The sequence below is a fragment of the Cavia porcellus genome, unplaced genomic scaffold (assembly GCF_034190915.1).
Source record: "Cavia porcellus strain 051 isolate PalLab524CR breed Dunkin Hartley unplaced genomic scaffold, mCavPor4.1 scaffold_13, whole genome shotgun sequence".
NCBI classification, from domain to species: domain Eukaryota; kingdom Metazoa; phylum Chordata; class Mammalia; order Rodentia; family Caviidae; genus Cavia; species Cavia porcellus.
The window spans coordinates 10584558-10609081 of NW_026947496.1; the positions used below are offsets into that span (position 1 = coordinate 10584558).

The 24524-nt window shown below is 45.7% G+C and overlaps 1 long non-coding RNA gene across 1 annotated transcript in view; it reads right to left on the minus strand.

The window, feature by feature from the left end:
* Positions 1-18999, minus strand: part of LOC134478482 (uncharacterized) — a 56550-nt gene extending 37551 nt beyond the window's left edge. The window contains exon 1 of the long non-coding RNA XR_010051117.1: positions 18390-18999. This is a non-coding gene — a long non-coding RNA (uncharacterized LOC134478482). The remainder of the gene's footprint in view (positions 1-18389) is intronic.
* Between the last annotated feature and the right edge of the window lie 5525 nt (positions 19000-24524).

Sequence of the window (24524 nt, forward strand, 5' to 3'; positions counted from 1 at the left end):
AACTCACATCTTAGCCCCCTGATGCTCGGGAAAAGCTGACGGGAGTCCCATTAAGGCTGCCTGAGCTTGGCTGGCTGTGCCTCGGATTCGTGGAGAGGAAGCATTTTAAAAGTACATTATCCACCCCTACCGGATTGTGTGAGCCAGAATCCCTAGGCGTCAGGGCCAGACATCTGTCTAATAAAAGGCAACGAGAAATCATCAAGAGAAGACAACCTTCTCAGCTCTGAGCGGAATCTGAGACGTTTCTATAAAGGCCCCGAGACAACAAAACGCACCTATTCAGTCACAGCACGAACACCTTTGGAGATGTCTGTCTGGTGGCCGTCTCCCACGCCAACCTGCAGTGAAGGCTAAAGGTCTCAGCCCACCCACAGCTGTGGGAGACCCCTCGGCTTTGCCTGAAGGTTGTGAAGGACTGAAATAGAGGATGAAGAAAGGCACATTAGGGGCTTCGCCTCCTCTCAGGCTGCGGTGATCAGATGAGTAAACCAGTGACTTTCATGGTTCACAAGGTCCATGTACGCCCCAGAGTTTGGCAGGAGGCAAACACTTAAAATTTTAGCTAATAATGAAGCAACCCCTGCTCCCACTGTGGCTCCCACATAGCACCACTCTGGCCAGCTTGGCGGCCCTTCTGCCACTGCTGTTCACAAGCCTCTAGGAGTAGACACTGCTGTACCCACTTTACAGATGGGAGGACTGGGCAGCAGGATGGTAAAGGCTGACAGTGGCACATGGCAGCACTCCCTGTCACCCACCAGGATTTACACCTTTGTCAGAGGGTGAGGACCCTTGGCTGGTTGCTGGGGGACTCACACACTCCAGACATTCAAACAGAGACATCCAGGTTATAATCGTGCTACAAAAATTAACTCTTAGTTAACTCCAGCTAGCGTGGCTCCCATCAGAAAGACAAAAGTAACAAACGTAAGTGAAATGGAGAGATATAGGAACATTCATACACAGCCCGTGAAGCTGTAAACTAATACAGACATTCTGGAAAGCAGTGTAGACATTCCTCAAAAATAGATAGATAAATAAACCAAAAAAAAATGAAAAATAGAACTACTAGCTGATCCAGCAATTCTGCTGCTGAGTGTATACCCAAAGGAAATAAAATTGGTTTGTCAAAGAGACATCTATGTTTCCATGTTTATTGCAAGTTTATTCCGTGTTCTACACAAAAGTCAAAATGTGGAATTAACCTAAGTATCCATCAGTGGATAAATTAATAAGAGAAATGTGTTACACAGTGGAATACTATTCAGCCCTTAAAAAGAATGGAATTCTGCTACTGTGGCATCATTGAAGACATTATATTACATGAAGATATCATGCACAGAAAGATAAGTGACACATGTTCTCACGTATGTGTGGAACACTACAAAGTCCGTCTCCCAGAAGTGGAGAGTAGCACAGTGGTTAACAGAGGACAGAAGGAAGGGATGACAGAGGAAGCTGCATAGCAGGTCCCAAGCTCCTGTTAAACAAGAGAAGTAAGTTCTAGTGCTTGTACCACGGCAGGGTGATTACAGTGAGAATGATTTGTTGTATATTTCAAAATAACTAGAAGACTGAGATTTGCAGTTTCCCAAAACCAAGAAATGATAATGTTTAAGGATATGGAAATGTTAACTATCCTGATCTTATCATCACAGCGTGTCTACAAGCATTGCATAACCACCTCGAACCCTGTAAATTTATTTGTACCCTACAGTGTATTTTCACTAATGTATTACTGCTTTCATTGTAAAAAAAATTTTTTCATGCATTCCCTGATGAAACTCAAAATGGTTTCATAATTAACTTACAGAAAAGTTGCAGGAATGGTACAGGGAGCTCCTGCTACCCCACCACCACACACAATTCAAATAATCCCTAAAAATGAACTCTTTTAAAGTTTTGCAATTGTCCCTGTAACTTCGTCAGAGTAAAACGGTCCGTTGGCATGGCACAGAGTTGCAATTAGCTCTCCTCCTTCAATCCGAACATTTTCTTCCTTGATCTTCGTGATCGTTATGGTTTCAAACTAGGACATCTCCCGAAAGACCCACCTGTTCAGAGGTGGGAGTTTTGGAGGGTGGTCACGAGGGCTCTGATTTCACCATTAGATTAATGCACTCAGGGACTCATAAATTGGTGGATTTACTGGGAAGCAATAGAGACTGGGAGACAGGGTCTGGATGAAGACAGGAGATCATGGTGTCCGAACCGTGGAGACTCTGTGTTGGCCCCAGACACTTCCTCTCTGGCTCTTTCCCTGCCCCTCCACTTCCTGGCCACCACGAGGTGAGCATTGTCCATGGCTGCCCTCCACCATGATGCTACGCCTTGCCACAAACCTGGAAGCAGCGGTTGCCCCTGGACTGAAACCTCCGGAACTGTAAGCAAAATAAAGCTTCCCTCCTTTAAATTGCTTTTCTCGGGTATTCGATCACAGCACCAGATAGCAGGCTAACAGTAAGCCGTGTATTCCTTAAGGCTACTCGGTAGTTTTTGTGGAATGCTCGTCAACGCCTGTGAGATGATTCTCTACTTAGGGCACACAGCTTTTGGAAGAAATGCAGACGTGCTGCTGTGTCTTTCTCATGGTGTCCCATGGGGGACATGATGTCAGTTTGTCCCGTCAAACTGGCATTCCCGTAGACAACGTGAAGAAGATGGTATCTACCAGACTTGGCCTCTACAAAGTTGATTTTGACCCTCTCGGTTCAGTACATAATTTTATGGAGAGATACTCTGAGCCTTTGTGGATATCCTATGTCTCAGCAAAACTGTGTCCATTTGTTTCAGAAGCACTGGTGTTTTAAAATAACTATCACTTGACAACGTGCAATATACGTACCATTGTTACCCCTGATTGATGTGTTTTATAATTTTGTTGTGGTCTTCTTCTTCTTCTCCTCCTCCTCCTTCTTTTCTTTCTTTCTTTCTTTTTATTTATGAATAAAATGGGTTTGAAAATAAATTAAATTAAATAACTAACACTATGTAGCATGGTTATCAGTGGTGATTTTTAAATTCCACTGCATTTGTTACTCTTTGCATATAATTTGGCAATTCCTCCCATTTATCTGTATCTATCCCAACTTGGATTTCTGTTTATTCTGGTATACAATTTATTACAATAATTATTTTGATGTTTGAATTGTCCCAGTTTTTTCTGTTGTGTTCCTTCATTGTTTGTTTTACTGAATTTTATTTTATGAGTATTTCTTTTATATTTACTTTAACTAATATATAAAAATTAAAACTCATGATACAACATCAACATACAAAAATCAATAATATTTCTGTATACCAATAGTGAACCCACTTAGGAATAAATTAGGACACAATTCCATTCACAATAGTTCAAAAAGTTGAATACCTAAAAATCAACCTAATCAAGGCAGGGGAAAACCTCTCTAATGAGAAATACAGCACTCTGAAGAACAAACTGAAAAGAACTTGAGAAAATGGAAGAGTATCCCTTGTTCTTAAAAGGCAGAAATATTATTATAAAATGGCCATTTATAGAAAGTAACTTGCAGATTTACTGTTTGTATTAAAATATCAACAACATTCTTCAAGAACTAGGGAAAAATCCTAAAATTTATATGGAACCAGAAGAGACCCAAAACAACCAAAGCAATCCAGGGCAAAAAGAGCAAACCAGAAAGTATCATAATTTCAGATTTTAAGTTATACTCAAAAATCATAATAACAAAAACAGCATGGCATTGGCAAAGATGTGTAGACCAATGGAATAGAACAGAAGGCACAAAACCAGCCCTGTGCACTTTCAGCCATCTGGTTTTTGACAAAAAGACCAAAGGCATACATTGGAGAAAAGACAGCTTCTTTAATAAATGGCATAGGGAAAACTGGTTATCTACTTGCAGAAGATTAAAACAAGGTCCATATCATTTGCCATGTACTAAAATCAAATCAAAATGGAGCAAACCTAGAAATAAAAGCAGAAACTATGAAACTGCTCAAAAATGACAGCAGGGGTACAGATATACACATACACATGTATGCAAGATAGATAACTACACTACCAACCTCTGCTAGTTCACTGGAAAGAATAGCTCATGCTGTCACTGTTTGACTGTTTGATCATTTTTTAAGCCTGGATCTTGTAACCTGAATAACTACACCTAAGGTAACAAGCAATATATTAACTAATGTTGATTTTCTATTTTTTGAAATTCTGTATCATTTCTATGCTTTTTATCTGTTTTGCTTTTTAAAATTAAAAAAGAAAAGAAAAAATTATAAAAACGACACCAAGGAACACTTGAGGCTGTAGCCACAGGCAAGGACTTCATGAACAGGATTCCAATAACACATGAAATAATACTGAGAAGCAACAGATGAAATCACGTCAGATTAGAAAGCTTCTGCACAGCAAAGTAAACAATCAACAGAGTGACAAATCAACCCACTGAATGGTTTAAAAAATTGCCAGTTGCTTTTCTGATAGAGGACTATTATCTATTACCTAGAATATATAAAGAACTTGAAAGATAACCACCCCAAAACAAATGACCAATAAACAAAAGGCAAATGAACTGAACAGATGCTTCTAAAAAGAGGAAGTACAAAAAGTGTTCATCATCTTTAGCCATTAAGAAAGCAATTCAAACATGCTGCTGTGCACGCTCTCACTGGGAACTCCGGGATTCCAGCCCTTTTCCAGAGCTGAGGTATGTGAATTTCACCACTATAAAGAGGGGCGTGCAAACCAGGTGTGAGGGCTCACAACTGTAATCCCAGCACTCGGGAGGCCGAGGCAGGAGGATCGTTGGGAATTCAAGACAAGCCTGGGCTACAAAGTGAGCTCAAGGTCAGCCTGAACTGCCCTGTCTCAAAAAAAAAGAGGGCATGTCTGTGTCCCTGTGGGGAAGTCTTTAACTCTATTGGGAATCTACCAGGAGAGACAGCGCTGGGTGGAATGGAATTTCTACTTTTAGTACTGTGAGGAATCTCCACACTGATTCCTATGGTGGTTATATTACTTTCTATTCTCACATATAGCCTTCAAATTTTCTATTTTTCCATATCCTCAGCCAACATTTATCAAATTTTCTATTTTTTCCATATCCTCAGCCAACATTTATTGTTTTTTGTCTTCTTGACAACAGGCAGTCTTGCTGGGGTGAGGCAGCAATGGGCTGGGTTTTGATTTGCATTTTCTGGATGATGAATGATATTGAGCTTTTTTTCTGATAACCTATGCATTCTTTTGAGAAATGCCTATTTAGGTCTGCAGGCTTTTTTTGATGGTTGTTGGCTATTGCAATTGACTTTCTGGAGATGCCTACGTATTTTGGATATCAACTCCTGGTCTGAACATATTTTACCAGTACTGGTACCTTGGTTCATGAACTTAATTTGTTCCATGACTCTGGGGAAGATAGCTGTGGTCATGTTGGTCACCTGAGGTGCAGTTCAGGATCAGAAGCAAAACGTTATCAAATGCTTCTTTTTGTGAATTGAATCACTGATAAACAGAAGCATTTGTAAACCAAGGTATTGTTGTATTTCCTCCCATTCTATGTGTTATCTCTGTGCTTTGCTATTTCTTTTGCATAGCAGAAGCTTTTTGGTTTGATTTACTCCCATATGTCTGCTTTTTGTTTTAGTTTCCTTTTGAGATTTTTTAAAATTCTTGCCCATTCCAATGTCCTAAAACATTTTACTTATGTGCTCTTCTAGTAGTTTCATGCTTACAAGTCTCACATTTAAGTCTTTAAGCCACTTTGAGTTGATTTTTGTGACTGAAGAGAGATAGGTGTCTATTATCATGTGTGCAGCAATCCAATCTTCCTAGTGTCACTTACTGAAAAGACTGAACTACCATGTCCCTGCTTCTTAGCACCTTTCCCCAAAACCAGCTGTCTTAGATGCATGAGTTTACTCCTAGGTTCTCTATTCTATCTATTGACCTTTGTATTTTTATGGAAATACCATGCTGTTTTGATTACCATAGTTTTGTAATATATTTTGACATCAGTTAGTATAAAACTTCCTACTATGCAGTTTTTGCTCCAGATGGCTTTCACAATTGTGAGTTTTTTGTAATTACAAATTTTAGAATTTTTTTCTAGTCCTGTAGAGAATTTTATTGATACTTTGCTAGAGATTGCTTTGAATCTGTGCGATGTTTTGGGTAATGAGTATATGTGTGTATCATCTCTAACTTTCTTCATGAATATTGTATATTTTTATATATTTTATATTTTTGGGTTTTTTGTGACTAATGTAAATGATATTACTTTCATGATTAGAGTTCAGACAATTCACTTTAGCATACAAAACAAACAAAAACTGCCGACTCTTGTATGTTGATTTGTATCCTACAAATTTGCTGAATTCATTTGCTAGTTCTAAGAGGTTTTTGGTGACGCCTTTGGGGTTTCCCACATATAAGATTATGTCATCTGCCAACAGCCACAGTTTGACTTCCTCTAACGTGGTGATCTTTACTTCCTTCTCTTGCCCAGCTTCTCTGGTGAGCACTTCCAGTAAAATGTGGTGAAAGTGGACGTTCTTGTCCTCTCCCAAGTCTTAGAGGAAAGAGGTCAGTTTTTCTCTGTTCAGTATAGCACTGTTGCTGTTTTGTAGATACGGCCTTTATGCAAAGATCAGACACTTAAAACCTGAGCCGCAGTTCCTCATGTCACAGAGGTTGCCCACAACAGCCGCTCTACCTAAGAGACTCATTCAAAGCGGCTCTGATCACCGCCACCGAATCCCCACACTGCACGAGCTGCGTGGTGGCCTCGGCCCGGGAGACTGGGAGCAGCAATGTTTGGCCCCATCCACGTCAGAAAGTGCAGCTCACCCTCAGGACCTGCGTCATCCATAATCTCAGGGCCTGTGACATGCCTCGCTGTCTGTCTCTCGGCCTCCGGGACAGGACAGGACAGTCTTCACGGTGTCCCTGCTTCTAAAGTTTCACATTCTGACAAGTGTTAAGGCTGCAGAGAACAAGGCGGTGTAAACTGGACTCCAACCAAGCGTCAGGAAGGTCAGCGTGAAGGTGACACAGATGACAGCTCTGTCACCCAAACAGCTAACGAGCATTTGTGAGGCCAAAGCCGGACTGCAGTCCCGGGGCAGGTTCTGTGCAGCCAAGCGCACCGTGCCGCAGGACGGGGAGCCTGCACGGCTTCGTTTACACTCACAAGTACCAGTCAGCGCCGCAGGAGACACTGCCATGGACGCCGACATCGTGGGCCTTCATACGAGGAGCTCTGAAGGCTTTTGCAGCTGCGGACCCTGTCATGGCGCTGCACAGCCAGCTCTGAGCCCTGGCAGAGGGAAGCCCGCCTGTCTGCTGCTCTCCTGGCCCCCTCCAGCTCGGGAAGTCAGGGAGAGCCAGGAAGAAAGGGACAGAGCAAAATACGGTGACAAAGTATCTAAAAAGCAAAACTCAGATGCCGTCTTGGGGTGTGCGGTAGCAGCTGGAGCCCCTTTTCGATTCCCACATATAAGTGTGCGTAATTAAAGTCACTTTGGTGGCCACGGTGTCTGGGGCAGGTCCCAGGCCCCAGCTGGGAAGGCGGCAATGAAATCTTTTCTGCCAGGTGAACAGAGTTCTGGGATCTTGCAGTGCTCTGACTCAGGCTCACACCTCCCGTGTGCAAATCAGATGCAAATCCCACTGTGCAAGAGCTCCACCGATGCAGAGCTGACCCCTGTCCACTCAGCAAGGTCCACTCATCTGGCAAGGAGTCACCACTGGCAGCCGTTCTAGACCACAGCATGCAAACTTTTCTCTGTAAGGCTGTGATTCTCATAAGGCTTGTTTTTGCATAATTATTTTTGAAATCTTACTTCTTTTTTCAGTCAACAAACACAGTATCAGACCCTTCTTTAAAACTATACATTGAAAACAATGAATAAAACATGCCAATGCCCTGCCCGTCGTAGTCACTGTTAACTGTTCAATACCTATTTAATCCACATTTTTCTCTGGATATCACTTTACAAAAGCAAGATATCTACCTACATAGTCCATTCTTAGTGATTCGCTTTATTAGAAAGGTAACCTTCAAAGGTAAATTAATTTTTAAAGTAATGTCAGTTTAGCTTTAGTGCCCCAGGGTGAGCTCTCATTTTTTAACTGTTTCACTGGGAACTCACTATCATTCTGCTGGTGGGTTGATATTGCTGTTCTCCTATATGAAAAAAACCATGAATTATAATAATCTTACAGTTATTTATATTGCTAACAAAAGTGGTGTAATATTAAGCAACTATGAAGTTCATGCTAATTTCTAAATACATGCTGCCATAAACATTTTGCATTATGTTAACTCTTACGGGCAACACTACAGAGAAAATGTTAACATCCTTCAGGTGTAGAGAAAGAGGCTGAGATAAACTGTTAATGTCACCAAGGTCATGCAGAAGCAATTACACTACAGTCTACTTCAAATTATCCAAAGTGAAGTGGATAATGTGTTCCATTCTGCAACCCACCATTCAAGGAATCAAGTTATAGTTATGAAAATATGCAGATAAATAGGTCGATGTGTTTAACATTCTTTTGTGATCTGACAGTGTATGTTATGGAGTCATCAGTGAAAGTAATGATCTTACAATCTACCCCTGACCCCAGGCAATGAACACAAAAGTGACTTTGACCCTCTTTTGACTGAAATGCAGCTACAAAGTAAAGATACAATCTATCATAACGCTGGGTGTGCAGATCTATAAGCAATGCATATAAAGATGCTCCATGAAAACTATAGCTATCTACATATTAAAGACATATTAATGTAGTGATCATAATATTGCCAGAGGACTGGGGTCATTTCCCACATGACAAATATGAAACTGCAGACTGAGAAGCTAGGGTGTGCACAAATTGACTTAAGGGACGTAAAGCCAAGAAAGTAAAAGAGGTCCAGAGGAAGTAAAGCTCCCACCAGCCGAGAGGGTTTCTGAGGGAGCCCCGCAGGGATCCTTGTCTGGGGTTTTTAAGGAAACTAGAATGGGGCTCAGGTCATTGTGTAAGCAGTATAATTTCTACTGTACTCCAAAATACGTACTTACTGGGTCAGTGTTCACACAGTTTCCACCCAAGGCCCGTCCATGAGCCAATGTCCTGCCTGATCCCACATCTGGAGATCCCAGACAGCTGAGGAACACCTGGCAGGTGATTTTGTAAGATCTCTGAGGGTGGTGGTCCAGCAGATTCTATTTTGGGTGTCTCAACTTCATTAAGGGGCTGCTGTCCTTAATTCCTAATACAACCTTAGTTCTTGTCTTACTGAGCGTGGCGAGATTAGGTTTTGGGGGAAGGGGCTTTATAATTTCATTCTATGATACTGTTAACCTGCTCAGGGGCCCCAAGGGAGGTTTTTGAGGGCGAGGTCCCCAGGTTAAAGCATGCACATGTGCAAAACATCCACGAAGACAAGAGGCACACAAAGCAGAGCAGAGCACAAGGGTGTACGCGCCAAGAGCCGAGGTGTCTTTCTTGTGTAATTCTCACACAGGCTGCTATCACACGTTTACATTCCCACATGGCGCTGAAACCAGCACGTGCCTGCTCACCCACGCTGAGTCGTGGTTACACAACCATGTCCCACTGCGCCCCTGTGCTGGACAAGCAGTGTCACATTCTCAGGTGTCCTCCGACTCCCCTGAGCTGTGAACCAATCTGAGTGGTTCCCCACAGATTCCTTCAGAATAAGAATGCATTCAGAAGTGTTTTAACCAGGAGAAAATAAAAAGCACCTTTTAGCAATATTCAGAGTCAAGGGCACATCCCTGGAGACGAGTCTGCGCCTTCCCTGACCCTGCCCGCCTCCCTGATTCACTGACCTCCTCTACCCAGGAATGGTCTGAAGCACAGTGACTTCTCTGACCTTGTTTTACAGCTGTGCCTTTTCATGTTCGGATATTGATGTACTAAATTAATTGTTATTTTATCAATATAATATGCACATATTTTTAAAAGTCAAATCATCAGCACAAAAAAATTTGTAATGAAAAATAGCTGCCTGCACTAACTTCCCAGATGCACGTCCTGAACACCATTTTTATTCCTTTAGCTTTTCCTGTGCTTACTGTTTTATTTGAAAATATATTAACACTGCAATTTACTAATTAATGATTTGAGTGAATTACTGACTTCCTATTATGAAGATAAGGATAAAGTTTTCATCAATTCCTTCCTATTCTCCACTTTCCAATAATCCAAATGGCACTACATGATTTTTAGCTGTATATTTTTGAGTTTGTGTTAACTTTACAAATTAGACTAATATTGTATGCAGCTGAGGCAAAAAGTTAAACTATCATTGCTATTTCCTCTTGTAAAAAAGAAATGGAAATAGAAAACATGCTTCTCAGATGAAGAAATACAAACAAAATAAACATTTGAAAAAATGTTCCACGCCACTGGTAATTTGAGAAATGTAAATTAAAACAACACTGAGATTCCATCTCATTCACTACAGAAAGAATGGCTGTCATCAAGAAATTAAGCAATAGCAAATACTGGAGGGGCTGTGGGGGGAAAGGAACTCTTCTCCATTATGAGTGGGAGTGTAGACTGGTGTAACCACTGTGGAAATCAGTGTGGAGATTCTTCAAAAAAATAGGATTAGAGGTTCCATTTGACCCAGGTGTTCCCCTTTTGGGTATCTTTCTGGAAGAATTAAAAATATCATGCAACAGCAATATAGGTGCCCACATGTTTATACCTGGCACCCTTCTGAAATATCATTTGATTTCTTTTGTTAATATTTTATAAAGATTTACACATTTATGTTCATGAAAGATATAAATTATGCTTTTATTTTCCTCTGATTTGGTTTGGTCTGAGTCAAGGTCTCATTATGTATTCCTGGCTTGAACTCACTACCCAGCCCACATTAGTCTTGAACTCACTATGCAGTCCACAGTGCTCTCGAACTTGGAATGATGCTCCTGTCTAGGCCTCCCAGGTTCTGGGATTCAGGTGTGCATCCGTCTCCCCTAAGATCAGGAACAAGGTGAGAACCCCCACGTCCACCACTCATCTTGTTATGGCAACACAAAATGAGCTCAATACATAAGCTAACATTTCTAAAAGGGATACGACCGAATACTGGCAAAAATATCAACCTAGAACTCTATATTTTAGATGGTGCGATTATTTTGGAGAATATTTGGCAGCTTCTTATAACATCAGACAAAACTACTATATGATCTAGCAATTCTACTCCTCTATATTTACCCAAAGGAAATTAGACTGTGTTCACATAAAGTCATACTCTCAAACATTCATGGCAGCTCTATCCTTAATTCCCCCAAACTAGAAATAACTTACCTGAATTTCCTTCAACAGCTGAATACATGAACAAGCTATGAGCCAGTCATGTAATAAAATTCTACAAAGCAATACACAAAGAATGAATCCCAGATGTATGCAGTAACATGGATGAGCCTCGAAACCATGGTGAACAAAAGAAACCAGACACAAAAGACGGCACACGACATGATTCCGCACCTATGCAGACAGGGAAAGCAAGACCACAGCCATTGGAAGCACACAGGTAGCTGCCAGGGGCCAGGAAGAAGAAAGAGGGACCTGAGCCTCGTGGAAAGGAGCCTGTGAAACATTTTCAGGTAGCTGCAGTGCTCAGGGAAGTTGCCAGGCTATGTCTTTTCAAAATCAGGGCTTTCCAGCCTGGCACTGTTGGCACCCTGAGCAGGGCAGCTCTTTGCTTCAGGAGACCATTGTGCATTCCAAAGGATGTTGAGTACCAGCCCAGGCCTCAAGTCCAAGGATGGCATCCATACACACCCCCGGCGATGGCCTAGATATTGCCAGATTTTGTTGAATGTTTCTTGGGGGGGAGGCGGGGTTCGTACTAGAAATCAAACTGAGAACCTCACACTTGCAAGACAGACGCCGAGCTACTGAGCTATATCCCGGGTTCCTCCTGAGGGTTTTAGATCTGCTTTTGGTGAGAACCACCGGTCAAAAACCATCAAACACCAGACGTGTGCTATAGAAATGAATGAGTTTATTGGTCCTAAATTATGCCTCAGTAAAACTGATTTTTAAAATATAAGAAGTCATTTGGGACAGCATTCTTCTGGGGTTGTTTTGTTTTTGTTTTTTGAGACAGGGTCTCACTATGTAGTACACACTGGCCTTGAACTCACTTATGTAGCCCAGGCTGGCCTCGAACTCACAGAAGTTCTCTTGCTTCGGTCTCCTGAGTGCTGGCATTAGAGCCATGCTGCATCATCCCAGCAAGGACAGCATCCTTTACACCCACAAGATATCAGCTCACATTTTCCTATTTTGTATGTACGCTACTGTGATCACTTTAGAGCCCTGCATTTACTGAAATTGTTCTTATGCAGGTTTTTAGAAACATTATTCTATTGCTGTCTAATACACAACATTGCTACTGAAACCTTGATTCAATTTTAATTATTGAAACTTTGTGGCCTTCCCCCACCCACCTGCCAGTTTTATCCACACTTTTCACTAAGTTAGCTCTTTGGGGAATAACCGAGCTGGAAAATTTGTGTCTTTCAGTTCTAGGAAACTTCTGTGTATGATTTATTTTTAAATCCCTCCCATTTTCTCTATTCTCTTTTCCTAGAACTTAGGAAAGATGTTAAACTTCCTAAACACACCCTCTGATTTGCTCATTTTTATCTCACAGCTGTCTCTCTGTCTTGTTGTACTTTCTAGGAGAAAGTCTTTATCTTCCAAGTCTTTCTGAAACTTTTGTTTCAGCTTCTATATTTTTAATTTCAGTGAGTTCCTTCCTATAACCAGGTCATTCTTTTAGTCAAGGATATTACTGTAATTAATTTTTTCTTTCTCCAGGGTCGTGTGTGTAGAGAATGGTAGTTTCAGTATCCTGCGATGAGACCTGTGCTTGGATGAGTGATAACCCTTAGCTAATGGCCCATGTTTTAACATGAAAGTTTTTGGATTGACTAGCCATCCTAGAAGCACGGGAAGAACTTGTTGAACTGGTCAGTTTCAGGAAATGATCGCACTGTAGGCAGCTGAGAGTGTTTTCTCTGAGGCCTAACATTTCCTCCAAGGATGAATTTTCCATCCCCTTGGGTGGGAGGGGCATCCCTGATTCTGGGGTTCCAAGCTGGAAACCCCAGAACCCAAGCAGGGAAGCAGGCTGGTAGTCTTTCCATCAATTTTTCAAACATTCACTTATACTTCTTTTTTGAAATGCTCATCTCATCCTTGCCTTCCACAGTGTTCTGCATCCCCAAGTTTGAAACCTATCAAATCCAGATTTTAAAGAAAACCGTTCCGCCCCCTGAAAGACCCAGAAGACAGCAGGCGCGGGCTGTCCAGCTCCACCGGCCTCGTTCCTAAATGCAGGAGTGCGAATCTGGGTCAGGTTGGGGTGTGCTAGATCAAGAATGGCTGTGATTCAAGAAAAAGCTCTCCAGGATAAGTCATGAGTTGGAGTAGAATGCAACTTTTGAGGATAAGAGAAGCGGAGCGGAAAAACTGTCAGCAGAGTCTCAGGAGCGCGGTGGCCCCAAGGTGCAGACAGAGCTCCTGACGAGGCCATCCGCCTGCAGGAGCGGTGCACACAGCAGAGACCGACCGGTGGGATTTACTCCCACAGGCTAACAGTCGCCAGCGCAGGCTTCCGTCTCACATGGGGAAACCAGGACCTCAGAAGAGGACGCACCAAGACCCTGGAGAAACCCCGGAGCTCAGGGTCGCTTTCCTGGACCTGGGTCTGGAGGAAGAGGCCACTTCAGCTTCGCGCAAAACAGCTACAGAAGGATAAAGAGGGAGAGAAAACTTCGGGGTTCTGCTCCCAGCCCCAAGCCTCTGGTCTTGCAGAGGTTCACTGTAGATCAGGAAATGAAAAAATATTGTTCAGGACTGAACACCCTCAGAGTTTCCTCCCCCTCCTCTAACTCCTTAGGTGGGGCTGGGAAATCACATTCTAACAGCAGCTCCCAATGCTGCCTCCTCCCTGGAGGGCAAATGTCAAGCCCGGACTTCAGCTGTTTTTCAGAACCAGGAGCTCAGCACCTGACAACTCGCCAAGCCCTCCTCCACCAGCTCCCTGTAGCCACCACGCCTCTTCCCTAAACTCCCTGTAACCACGCCCCAGCTCCCTGTAGCCACGCCTCCTCCTTGAGTACCTGCAGCCACTTCCTCTCTCTAGCTTCGGGTAGCCACGCCCCCAGATCTCTATGGCCACGCCCCCAGCTCCCTGTAGCCACTCCCTGGCTCCCTTTAGCCACGCCCTCAGCTTTATGTAGCCACGCCCTCTCCCAGTTCCCTAAAGTCCTGCCTTCCAACCCAGTTCCCTGTAGCCACGCCTCCACTCTGAGCTCCCTGTCGCCACGCCCTCCTCCTGTGGCCTTATAACCACCAGGTCTTCAAGATAAAGATATACTTCTTAGTATATCTTTATGTATTAAATATATTGATAAGTACAGGAATAGCGTTCATAAGGAATTTGGTCCATATGCATGTTATGTTTTGATCCTTTCTACCTCTTCTGCCTGCCTCCCATGCACTCCCAGCCCCCGACTGCTTCCCATCCTCACGTGTGTCTCCCTTTCCCATCATCTTTTATTTTGCTCTTTAAGTTATTTGTACTTTGGGTTTCTCACATAAGAGAAAACATGCAGTATTCAACCCTTTGTGTCTAATTTATTTCACTTAGCGTTAGGCACATCCATTTTTCCACAAATAACACATTTACCCTGCTTCGTGGCTATAGTACACGCCTGTGAATAAATACATTTCCTTTACCCAGTGTCTGTTGGCGGGAATACAGGCCGCTTTCCATTTAGCTGTCGTGACCTGTGCTGCTATAAACACGTTGTGCGCGTCATTTTGTGCACGACCTCTTTCACATGATGCCTTTAGCTCTTCCAGGAAGATACCCAGAAGAGCTGGGTCTAATGAAATTTGTTTTTAGCTTTTTGTTACTGATTTCCTTGGCAATTGTACTGATTTACATCCCCACCAACGGTGTAGAAGGCTTCCTTTCTCCCAACCTCCAGCATTTGTTCATTTTCAAGTTCTTGATGACACCCATCTTTCTGGAGGAAGACAGAATCTCAGTGTTGTCATGATTTGTGTTTCTCTAAAGGCCAAAGATGCTGAGAGTTCCCCCATGTACTATCTGCCATTTGCATTTCTTCTTTGGAACCAGAGGACAAGTCAGTGTCTACAGGAAAACCTGCTTAGAGGCCAAATCAACAGCACAACCCAGGAGAACAACTTCTTCTAAGAGGTCGGAGGTAACAGAGATTGCTAAAGCTTTTGTCTTATTCAGTGGGATTTTGCCCTCTGTTTTGGGGAAAGTAAAGAAAGAATAAAAAGAAACAAAACCCAAAACAAAGAAAGTCAAAACCAGTCCAAACATCACTAAAATAAATATATTTGGATAAAATTTACCACTTAAGTAAATGACATTGGATACTTTTTTAAATCCACACATGTATTACTTATAAGGGAAACTCAGTAAACATAAAGACAGGCAAAGGTCAAAAACTAAGGGTTGAAAAATGGCAAGTTAGACAAATATAAACCAAAAAAAAGCCAAATACCATGTTAGTGCCATTAGGCTGGACTCTAAAATGAGGTCCCGAGCCCTGGAACTGAGAAGGAAGTGGGTTTCACCATTCCATACAGAATAGACAGGATGAGCCTCACATGTAAGAAAGACCAAGTCAACTGAGTAGGGAAAGATTAGCACAGTGAGAGAAAACAGGAGGTGCAAAGGCCCTGGGGTAAAGTATGGCTCTAGAAGTGCCCACGGAGTAAGACGTGGGCAGGTAGGTGAGGGGGTAGGAGGAAACATGGAGGGATAATTAATTCCTTGACCTAGACTCAGAAGACAACACAGGAAATCAACATCTGGCTGGTATGTTCTGAGCTTGGGCTGGATTCTAGTCCAAATGGCGATCTGAAGGGACACAACAATGGCATGATATGGACAGGCATGATGGAGGAGATGTGGGTCCCAGTGCCCAGGAAGCAGAACGGTACACCGCAGAGCCAGCCAGTGACAGTGATGCACCAGAGCACCGCCTGAGGCCAGAGGCACCGGGGTGATCAGACTAAACTATGGATGGAAAACCCAAGGCCCAGAAAGGGTAGGCATGTGATCCAGGCACACACAGCTAGTAAGTGGCAAAGACGGGGCCAAATTCAGGTCTTCCAAGCTAGGGTCCAGGCTGCCACCCACTCTGCTATGATCCTGCTGCTTGGTTTCTTCTGGTGAGGCCATTAGCCATTCTCTCTGTCTCTCTGTCTCTCTGTCTCTCTGTCTCTCTGCCTCTCTGTCTCTCTGTCTCTGTCTCTGTCTCTGTCTCTGTCTCTCTCTCTCTCTCTCTCTCTCTCTCTCTCTCTCTCCTCTTCCTCCCTCCCTCCCTCTCCCTCTCATTTTTAGTTTTGTTCTGCAGTTTGTTTGCAGGATCCACTTATTTTAGGGTTGCCTCTAGCTATGATTTCTCTGACAGTAACGCAGCTCTTCTCCTCGCTTCCCCATCAACAACACTGTGACTATACTTTCAGGATAAAGTTCTGGGCAAATGGGGGAAGATGCGAACTCCACATCCCCCCTCTGAACACCAGATAAACCCTGGCCCCTCACCCTGGGGCACTCAGCTCTGTTTGTCAGCCCGTGTGGCTGTCAGGGCCAGGACAAGGGACTTGATGACCCCAGCCCGGAGCGGCTGTCATGCAGCCTGGAGCTCTGGGTCGCACTGTGCCCGAGAGGTTGAAGCCCTGGATGCAGAACAGGCTGTGCCCGGCTTATAAATAGCCCTGCTGAGGAACAGTCTCTCCCGGGGCGCTCCTGCCAGCTGCCTTCCTGCCGGTCTTTTCCCATGCACTGGGCACCTCGTGCCAATCCCACGCACCACCCCACGCCTACCCCGTGTGGACATGCAGATCTTGTCCTGGGCGAGCCCCATCTGTGCTGGTGGGGAAGCACCTGACCTCACTGGCAGGCCCGAGAGGGAAGCAGAGCCCACAAACCCTCAGCAGGCAGTGTCATTTGTTCCCAGAAATGTTTGCATCATCAGCAAGCGACCTCTTCTCCCCCTCCCCACCCCACCTCTAGTCCCTTCCTTAACCCCGCAGGAGGGCTGCAACTTCCACCAGCAAAAGAATGAAAAAAAGCAAAGCCCTAGGTTGCAGTGATGTTTGCATTTTGATACCACTGTACAGCTCATGACCAAGCCTTCCTGCAGCCTGTGGCCAAGCCAGGTAGCTGTGACCACGCTCACAGTGGCCTTATGTCTGTCACTTTCCTTCTCACGGAGGCACCTGCGACTTAAAACAGGAAAAGCTCACATTTCGGTCTACAGTCAGCTGGTTCCAAGGCAGGAAGACATGGCAGAGGGTCTGGCAGAGCAGAGCTGCTCAGGGCATGGCCCACAGGAAGCTACAAGGCGGGGGAGGAGCCAGAGAGGAAGAGAAACCCTTCCAGGCCCCGCCCCAGTGACCCACCTCTTCTGCTCAGGCCCCACCTCCTCATGTCCCATTTAGCCATCACATCTCTGTGGCCCAATCATGTTCCAAAAAGCCCTGACTACGAGCACAGGAGGCTTTAAGAGGACATCCAGATGTAAGCCACGACACCATTCAGGGTCATTTGTGGATGCGGAGCTTCCTCTCAGTTCGTACAGGCCTGGACCCCTTGTTGTGAGCAGCTCATTCAGTTTTAATTGCTTTCTGGACAAAACACCCAACACCCACAAGTTCCGGGAGGAGAGGTTAATATTAGCTCACAGTCTGGAGAGGTTCCAGTTCACAGTCCACTGGGTCCAGCTCAGCACAGCACCGAGAGGGGGGTGGCGGAGGAGAAACAGTCCATGGCAGGGTAAGCAGGAAGCTGCTCAACTTCCTTCTGTCCCTCTGTGGCTGGTGCCCCCCACACTAAGGGTGGGGCTTCTGTCTTCAGTAAATCCATCACCCACACCCAGAACTAGGCTAACACAAGCATCAGGCGTAGCCAGTACCACCCACCCATGATCCAGTGTCACACACCCATGAAGCAGTCACTCCCAAAAGCCCCACCTATGACCGCATAAGCCTGTGGTGGGACCTCTGGAGACAGATGCCATAACACCTCTCCTCCAGCAGCCCTGACCACCGGGGGACAGCCCTTCCTGCTACCAAGTCCCAAGGACATTGCATCCACCCCTCTCACCTCCTCAGACCTCAGCTGCACCTCCACCAGGAGCTTCTGCCAAGGTCAATCATGGGAACACGCAGCTCTACACACCCACCAAGGCGGGCATGGGGTACCAGGAGAGGCCCAGGGGCACTCAGGTTCCCCAGGACCAAGCCGCCCAGGCTCCCTCAGCCATCCCCAGTGGTCTGAGTTCCGAGCTTTGCATGGACAGTCCGCACGCACCTGATAGTCAGTACGGGGTCTTCCAAGGCTTGACCCTCCCTCGGCTTTTCAGGCCCAGCACCAGGAGCCAGGAGCTTCCTGTTCCACAGTGGAGCTCAGAAGCTCAGCAGGGCCAGGCGGGGTGAGCAGACAGATGGAGCTCTGGGCTCTGCAGAGGTGGCACAGGAAAGCAGCTGGCCTAGCTGGGAGGCAGCTGGAAGCAGCAGCTACCGGTCCAAAAGACGAGCCAAAACTCAGCTTTCACAACTGATTGAAGTCATTTTAAAAAGAAGAAGAAAAGCAACAAAGTGAAGGGTATTCCCTCCCCCGGACAGGATTAGAGGGTGCTCCGGAAGCCTGCAGGGCCAGACAGGTTGCAGAAAGGAGAAACACTCAGGAAAGAAGACCTAGGATCTGCACAGAGGCGCAGAGGTCTGATCTGGACCGTCTGCCATTTGGACAGAGACGCAGGAAAAAGATGCACAGAGGATGGGCTGGAGGGAGGGTGCTGTGAGAAATCCTCGCTGAATCCTCCCCGGGCTGGGCCCCACGCCAGGCTCCCCGGGGCCTGCAGAAGCAAGACCAGCCGGCAGGCGACCGGGCTGTCTCCCACTGCGCAGCCTCGGCTGGGGCCCGGCCACCGCCACCACCATCTGGGCAGCCTCGATTCAACTGAGATGCATCCCAGTAAATCTCAGACCTGAAAGCAGCAGATAGACACAAACATCTTTATTATTAAAATAATGTCTTCTCATCCTAACGCCTCATAACGGGAACTCAGACACACATGCAACAGGCAGACCTAAAGCCAGTCATCTCCCGCTGACTTGTTGACAAAATAAGCCCCAGACTGCTCCCGGGCTCTCAGCCGCAGAGCTGTGAGCAGGCTTCCCATTGCTGAAGGAACCAGAATAGACACCGGATAAACCTTCATCGTCACATCATCTCGGGACAGGAGCACTTGTGCGGCACCCGCACTGCAACGGTCACACAGGAGCGCAAAGTGCCACGCATGACACAGCATGGGTCGGCTTCATTTCATTTCTGTGCTTTTTCAAGGAAGCACCAAGGCGTTTCTGTTTGGCTGGGAAAGACTCAGGATGCGAGGAGCCGAGCTGGGAAAACCAGTGTCCAGGGAAACGGCTCCATCCACTCCCCCTAGATCTCTCCTCTCTCTCTCTGTCTCTCTCTCTCTCTCTATTACTCAATGATAACAGTAATACTGAATGATTCCGGACCAACGGTTTCTCCTGTGTCTCAGCATCCATCTCCCGAAGACGGCCAACACCCACTCTCTCTCCACTCGATGCCCTCGTGCATCCCCAAAGACCTCTCAGGCCACCCCGCCTGACCCGACATGCTGGGACCTCTGGTCAGCATGATTACACGGGGCACGGAGGTGACGATCACTTCACCCTGCAGAGGGATATGGGAAGCTGAGTAGCTGTTACAACTATCACCGAAGCACGAGGCCAAGAGGGATGCGGTCTGGGGCCAAGAAATTACACGAGGAAGGAAAGAAGTCACTGTCAGTCTGAGGAAGAGGTGGAGCTCTTGGTTAGCGTGTAACAGGAATGGGCCTCCAAGAAGTGGGTAGGCGCTGGGAGAAGGAATATTCCGGTATAAGAGGAATTCTCAGCGATACAGTCCTATGTCTTGCATGGGGTCAAACTGCAGGACAAAAGGGTCAGGGGAAGTGGGCAACGTCCAGTGTTGCAGGATTTTGAACGCTGTGTCAGCCAGAGACCGTCTGTTTCCTTCTGTGCCTCCGCCAGACTGCGCTCCCAGCTTCTCCTGCGAGGAGGCCACCTGACTCTGCTTCCCAATGGGTGTTTCCAGAGTGAGGGGAGACCTCAGGTGCAACAGCACGAACCCCAAAGTCACGCTCCTCCAGCTAAAGCAGCCAACCAGGGGGTGCTCCACGGTCTTCCCGAGGCCTCCGAGGGCTGTGCAGCGGGAAGAGGAGCCCGGGGGTGGTGCAGAAGCCAGCAAGAGCATAGGACAGATGAACCAGTGGGAAGAGCTCCCATTAGGACACTACGGGAAGCCGGACGTGGTGGTGCACCCCTGTCATCCCACCTATGAGGAGGATTGCCATGAATTCCAGGCCAGCTTGAATTACAGAGCAAGACTCTGTCTCAAAAACAAATAAATATAAATAAAAAGAACCAAAGAAAGAACTGCAGAGCTGTAACGGATGAGAGGGGAAGAAAGGAAGTGGCCGAGCTGTTTCTCACCATCCACTTCCCCTTCCTGCTCCACTGCTACTTCCAGATGGTTGAAGCAGAGTCCTAAGATCCACCCTGACGCTCTCACCCACAGCAAAGGAAGGGGTCCCTTACTGCCCCATCCCCCTCGGCATCTGACACTGTGGAGCACTGCCTGCCCTGCTTTCTGGAGTCTGTCCACTCTGAACCACCACCTCCCCCAAATTTCTTCCTGCCCTCTGAACTCCTGTTTTTTTCCTCTCTCTCTTCTTTTTCCATCTCAATTATGTCACCCTGAAAGTTCTGGTTCTGAGCCTGTTCTCTTTTCTCTATGTTTGTGAAAGAAGTGGCTGATACATTGTGTCAACTGGAGAAGTTTAAGCAGCTCAGCAGAGGGCCAGGCCCCTCATTTGGTAAACATCCTTATCCCATGGAAGAGGAGGGCACACCTTCCCTGGGCAGGCTGCTTACAATATAAAGGAAGAAATAGGCTTGCCCCCCACCGCCATGCCACCCACCTTTTCCTCTTGCTGGTTTTGCTGTCTTTTGCCACCTGAAGTGTTGCCCCAGTGCCACCCTGCCTTGGAGCCAGCTGATTATGGACCCTGAAACCTCCACAAACTGTGAGCTAAATAAACCTTTCCTTCCTTCATTTTGAGCTCCAGGGTGTTTTTTCTCAACAAGGAGAGAAAAGTAACTCAGAAAGCTTGGAATTGGGGAGTGGAGGGTCTCCGTTGCTCTCTGGCTACTGTCTTCTGCTCAGACCCCCAGAGCTGCCTCCTGCACTCTGACTTCTCTGAGATCAGATGTCAGTATGGGATTTTCCACCTGCGTAGCCCACACAGGTATCTCAGGGCCACCCCTACCATATCCTGTGCAACGCGAAAGTCATTTGCTGATCACTGCGTCTCACTACCCATCACACCAACCAGTGCTCTTCCCTCTCCGTGTTGGGCTAAGACCTTTGGTTTGGTTGCAAACACTCTATGAAGAGCTCTAAGAATCCCCTGCTAAAACTGAGAGACCACATTCCCTTTCAGGGTCTAAGAACTCCACTCTAGATGACCACCAGCTCCTGAAAGTCACCCTAACGCTCACCGGATTTCACATGTGGTCCCACTGTCACGATCCCTACAAATGCACATGTCCCTCAAAATGCAGGGAAACGTGCCTGTTCCACTACCCGGATACCACAGGCTCAGGGACAGACTTACTCAAGTGTTAGTCTTTCTGTCTCCTCACTTCTCCTGGGTTCTAGTTCCCTGCTAGGCACGTTTACTTTCACCTTTCCAATCTGAAGAAGATTCTGGTTCAGGAAGTAAAAGCCAAGAATAATGCACACTATTTCGCTTCTCCTCGAGTACCAGAGGGTGCCATTTCCCCCAGGCTGTGGGCTTATTCCTATCTCATCCTTCCTGCTCAGAAAATAGCTTTCGGCTCCTGTCAGTTCTCATGCTATTCTTTACAAGATTTATACAATCCCAAGTTCTACTCAAATTAGTCTGGACTCCTGTGGCTGAAAGAGGCAGAAATCCCAGCTAAAGTGGAATTGAATTGTATTGAGTCAGAAGACCAAACCACAAGAAAGGCAGGGCGCAGATGATCTTGAAGATGACCAAGTTGAGAATACAGACCCTGTCATGGTTTATGTCTGTGGCCCCCAAGCCTCATGTGTTTGCATTGTGCATTGTGATTGGTTCATTGTCTAGTGCTTGGATTGATGGTTTCAGTGCTCCACCCACAAAGGGGTGGAGCCAGGATGTGATGTAATGGCAGGAAGAAATGTGTCTTGCTTTTTGCTGGTTCCTGTTTGCTGTTTGAATCCTCCATGAACTGCGGCCCAGCCATGCCCACCTGCCTTGGAGCCAACTGAGTATGGATTGAAAACTGAGTATGGATCCAAAAACTGTAAGAAATAAACTTTTCTTTTCCCAACTTGGGCTTCAGGTACTTTGTCTCAGTGACGAGTAAAAAGTAACTAAGACAGACCCCACCAAAGCTCCACTCTGGTCTCAGTTTTTCTCCATGTCTAGATGTCACCCAACCAAACCAGCTTCTTTGGAGCAGACTCATGACTGCTCCTCCAACTTTTAAGTGTCAGGTATTTTGTCTCAGCAACAGAGAGATGGCTGATATATTACATTATATATTTTATATGTGACCCCAAACAATTCCTCTTCTGTGTGGGCCAGGCAAGCCAAAAGGGTGGACATACCTGAGTTAAGTGTGCAGGAGGCAGTGCACAGGCTGTATGCAAATAGTGTACCATTTTATATAAGAACATCCACAGATGTTCTGTGTTTTAGTGTACATGGGTTGGAGGGTCTTCCAGTCAATCTCTCATGGATACCAAAAGACCACTGTTATTCAGTCCCTGGGATGAATGACAGGCACCTGCTAAGCTGTCATTAACACCACTGAATTTCTAATAGGAGCAGGTTCTCATGGGCTGCACTGCGTCTAGCTCAAAATTTGTTTGATGTCCCCACATACAAAACCTCATAATATGGCCTTATCTGGAGATGGGCCTTTGAAGAGGTAATCAAGTTAAAATGAAGTCATTAGAGTGGGCCTGAAATTCAGATGACTGGTGTCTTCATAAGAAATTGGAGCACACAGAGGTCACAGAGAGGAGCACACCTTCAAGCTATGGGGAGAAAGCTAGCCCTGCCCACACTACGTTCAGGCTCCAGCCTTTAGAACTGTGAGGAAATAAAGGTCTGTGTGTGTAAGCTGCTCAGACTGCGATATTTGTTACACAGCATTAGCACACTAATACCAAGGTGTGGGAAGCAACCTCCCAGCTGAGAGACCCTATTGGCATTCCCGAGTACTCTGCCTCTGTTCTTCCTTTCTCTTCCCGGTGGCTGAGGTAAGCAGAAATCTGTCTTCCTGTCATGAGAGAGACTGCATTGTTCCCTTCCTGCAAATCATTCCAGGAATGGATTGGGGGACCTCACTTATGCTTTCAAGTGTATGCTGGGAAACATAATGTATGTACAAGGGATATCTTCTCTCTCCACCGAATATTTGTAATTCAGGACTGAGATTATTCTATTCCAAAGAAAGTGAATAAAGTTTACAATCTGCCAAGGACTCTCCAGGACCTGTATGTAAGTTCTAGGTGTTTACTAAGTGTAAAGCAAATTGAGAAACACAAATAGACATAAAATTAAGACACATTAATATGCCTGGAGTGTCACATAGGCAGCAGCTAGCCCTCAGACCGAGGCCACTCATCTCTGGACACAGCTGTTCCTTCATGTCCATGGGAACTGATGCTAGGATCCCTCTCTGATACCCCAATCTGAGGATGTCTCATACCCTGTGTAAACAGCGTGGAATTTTCATATGAGCTATGCATCGCTCCTGTACACGTTAAATCATCTTTAGATTACTTGGAGCATCTAACCCAAGGCCTGCACACCACTTCATTCATGTGGATTCCGCACAGTTCCCATGGCACATTTGAGTTTTGCTTTCTGAAGCACTGGGACATTTTTCTCAATGTATTTGAGCCACCACCAGATGAAGTCAGTGATCTGGAACCTGTGGGTATGGAAGGGCAATCGTACAGGGAAGTACGCACTTCCAATTGAGAATAAAGTTCAGAAAATTCATTGTGTTTTAGCAAGATTTCCCCAGCTGGTCCCTGGAAGCTATCAGCAGAGAAGTCTCCTGGGTTTCTGAGACCCAGATGGAGAATCCTTGTTTGTCCCTCAAAGGAGAAACAAGACCACCATGGACAACCAGGCGAGGTCAGCTCCAGGCATCCCACAGTTCCTCAATCAAGCAAGCTGCTTATTTAACATGATAATTGATTTTTTTTTCTTTTTCAAGAAAATGCTAATAAGCAATGGAGAGGACACACGAGCCAGGCTGAAAACCAGGAGACAAGGACATCTCTGAGCTGGCCCAGAGGACAGGCTTGTGAAGTGATTCTTACACA